The following is a 3,583-nucleotide window of genomic DNA, read 5'->3' on the forward strand; positions in this document are numbered from 1 at the left end:
AAATACAGTAAGAAAAATTTCAAATGTTTAATTCCAAATGAATTCATGCCTTTTCTACTTAACAAAATAAACCACTTGAAACTTAAAATTCAGATATATTTGTTATGGCTCAGATATTCTGTAATTCATCATTCTTGCCAAAAATATACTCATTTCAGGTATATTCTGCACATGATTCTGAGGGAGATCAAATGTACAGTGGAATCAGTAAATGTGAATAGGTACTAATTTGAGCACCTAGTACGCTGAAAAAAATGTCAAGCCAAGATGTAGGGAAAAACCTGACCCTCTGTTGTCTCCGTGGCAATCACTATGTAGAAACCCTGTCCATGTTTGCTTTTCCTAAATTCAGTATTTAACTGCCCATTTTTATATCTCCTATGGGTCTCTGACATAGGGAAGTACATCTGTTGAAGTCAAGTTTTAAAGTGAAAAAGTTGTTGGTTTCTTTAAAACCCAAGAAGATGACTTCATTAATATGTATGCTTACATCTTATAACAATCTGGGTAAAAATCTATAAAGTATGATCATGTTCAATTCTTAAAGTAAGGGATGTTTAAAAGGCATGGGATGGGCAAGGGTGGTAAAGATATAGAATTGAGGCAAAGAGGAATGATCTGTGCTGTGGATTTGAGAAAAGACACTGGGGTAAGAAAGAACAAGGAAGAGCTGAAGCACTTTAGCAGGATAACTGCTGTCACTTTCTGAGCCAACAACTATACTTCCATCATCTCTAAGCCTTATATCAACCCACAAGGCAAATAACATAATCTCCATTTTACCAATGAGAAAACAGAGGCTCAGGTAATTTAAATAAGGACTAAGGTCAAATACTTGTGCCAGAGTCATGTTTAAACACGAGCTTCTAAAGTACCAAAGCCCAAGTGTACTTCAGTAAGCCACAGGAAGAAGAGCCCTGACGGCCTCAAATGACCATTTACAGAGATTAAACGGATAATGGAAAGTCATTGGAGGTTTTAAACAAAGGAGTGTTAATATCAAATCTGGATTTATAAAAGAGTCATCTTCCCAAAAGTGAATTAGGGAAGTGCAGTTACAAAATATTTCCAAGAACAAGGGTTACCAGGGCCTAGATGTGGTCAGGAGAGCATGCATGCAAAGAAAGCACGCAAAGGCAAGGGCAGATGGAATGCCAGCTATGCCGAAATACGACCACACAATTTGGAAACTCATTAGTCAGAAATTGTCTTTATACATCTGGCTCCCACGGCCTGCACCTGAGCTTTGTCAGATTGTCCTGTCAACCTGATGTAAACCTACAAACTGAGGCAAATCCCCTGACATCTCCTCATCAGGACAAAAATAGGTGTTCTTTATTAAGTGCTTGTGAAAAGTGAAAAGTGTTAGTCTCTCAGTCATGTCTGATTCTTTTTGACTTCATGGACTATAGCTGTCAGGCTCCTCTGTCCATGGGATTCTCCAGGCAAGAATACTGGAATGGGTTGCCATTCCCTTCTCCAGGGGATCTTCCCAACCTACGGATCGAACCCAGGTCTTCTGCATTGCAGGTGGATTCTTTACCATCTGAGACACCAGGGAAGCCCATTTATTAAGTGTTTACTATATATTACCTCTTTGATAAGCATAGTAAATATATCATCATGGTTAACCCTCTTAGCTGCAACTAGGTATAGTTATCAGACACTTTGTAGGTAAAGAAACTGAGGCTTCTAGGTAAATTTGTTAGCAATACTCCAGTTCTGAGTTTACTAACAATCAAAGCCTATATATATGTTAAACTACTGGGCTGGACAACTTCTCCTGAAATTGATCTAAAGACCTCAAGTTCCAAATACAAATTCTTTCAAGTGTACACTCAAAAATTCAGTTCAGAGATCCAAATTTAAAGAATTGCCCAATTCAGGCCTATGGGATTCCCTGTTGATGGAAATGCTTTTCCCTGTGAACCAATAGAAGAAGAAGAAGAAGAAAGAGGAGGAGAAGGGGAGGGAAGAGAGAGAGGAAGGAAAGGGAAGAAGGAGGGAAGGATAAGTCAGTCTAACTTTTACATTTCTACAAAGTCAGACAACTGTCAGTGCTAAAGCAACGAACTGCCCTTCTTCCTCTTCTTCTATTGGTTTCCTCTCCATTTTCAATGTACTCTTCCTGGGACATGACAAAGAAACCACCGGAGTTCTCGAATAAAACAAATGACAAAAGTAATATGTAATCTACTGAGAACAAGAACAAAATTTAAGATCTATGCAGTATTTGATTTTTCAGGTGTATAATGTAGTTTTAGTGCTAATTTTAATGAAGCTAGATTCCCTGTGGTTCAGTTCAGTTCAGTCGGTCAGTCGGGTCCAACTCTTTGCGACCCCATGGACTGCAGCACCACAGGCCTCCCTGTCCATCACCATCTCCCAGGGTTTACCCAAACTTATGTCCATTGAATCAGTGATGCCATCCAACCATCTTATCCTCTATCATCCCCTTCTCCTCCTACCTTCAATCCTTCTCAGTGTCAGGGTCTTTTCAAATGAGTCAGGTCTTCGCATTGGGTGGCCAAAGTATTTGAATTTCAGCTTCAACATCAGTCCCTCCAATGAAGACCCAGGACTGATCTCCTTTAGGATGGACTGGTTGGATCTCCTTGCAGTCCAAGGGACTCTCAAGAATCTTATCCAACACCACAGTTCAAAAACATCAATTCTTTGGCACTCAGCTTTCTTTACAGTCCAACTCTCACATCCATACATGACTACTGAAAAAACCATAGCCTTGACTAGATGGACATTTGTTGGCAAAGTAATGTCTCTGCTTTTGAATATGCTGTCTAGGTTGGTCATAACTTTCCTTCCAAGGAGCAAGTGTCTTTTTATTTCATGGCTGCAGTAACTATCTGCAGTGATTTTGGAGTCCCCCAAAATAAAGTTAACCACTGTTTCCACTGTTTCCCCATCTATTTGCCATGAAGTGATGGGACCAGATGCCATGATCTTAGTTTTCTGAATGTTGAGCTTTAAGCCAACTTTTTCACTCTCCTCTTTCACTTTCATCAAGAGGCTTTTGAGTTCCTCTTCACTTTCTGCCATAAGGGTGGTGTCATCTGCATATCTGAGGTGATTGATATTTCTCCCAGCAATCTTGATTCCAGCTTGTGCTTGTTCCAGCCCAGCGTTTCTCATGATGTACTCTGCATATAAGTTAAATGAGCAGGGTTGACAATAAACAGCCTTGACGTACTCCTTTTCCTATTTGGAACCAGTCTGTTGTTTCATGTCTAGTTCTAACTGTAGCTTCCTGACCTGCATTCAGATTTCTCAAGAGGCAGGTAAGGTGGTCTGATATTCCCATCTATTTCAGAATTTTCCACAGTTTATTGTGATCCACAGAGTCAAAGGCTTTGGCAAAGTCAATAAAGCAGAAATAGATGTTTTTCTGGAATTCTCTTGCTTTTTCCATGATCCAGAAGGTGTTGGCAATTTGATCTCTGGTTCCTCTGCCTTTTCTAAAACCAGCTTGAACATCTGGAAGTTCACGGTTCACATATTGCTGAAGCCTGGCTTGGAGAATTTTGAGCATTACTTTACTAGCATGTGAGATGAGTGAAATTGTGCG

The sequence above is a fragment of the Bos mutus genome, chromosome 17 (assembly GCF_027580195.1).
Source record: "Bos mutus isolate GX-2022 chromosome 17, NWIPB_WYAK_1.1, whole genome shotgun sequence".
NCBI classification, from domain to species: Eukaryota; Metazoa; Chordata; class Mammalia; order Artiodactyla; family Bovidae; genus Bos; species Bos mutus.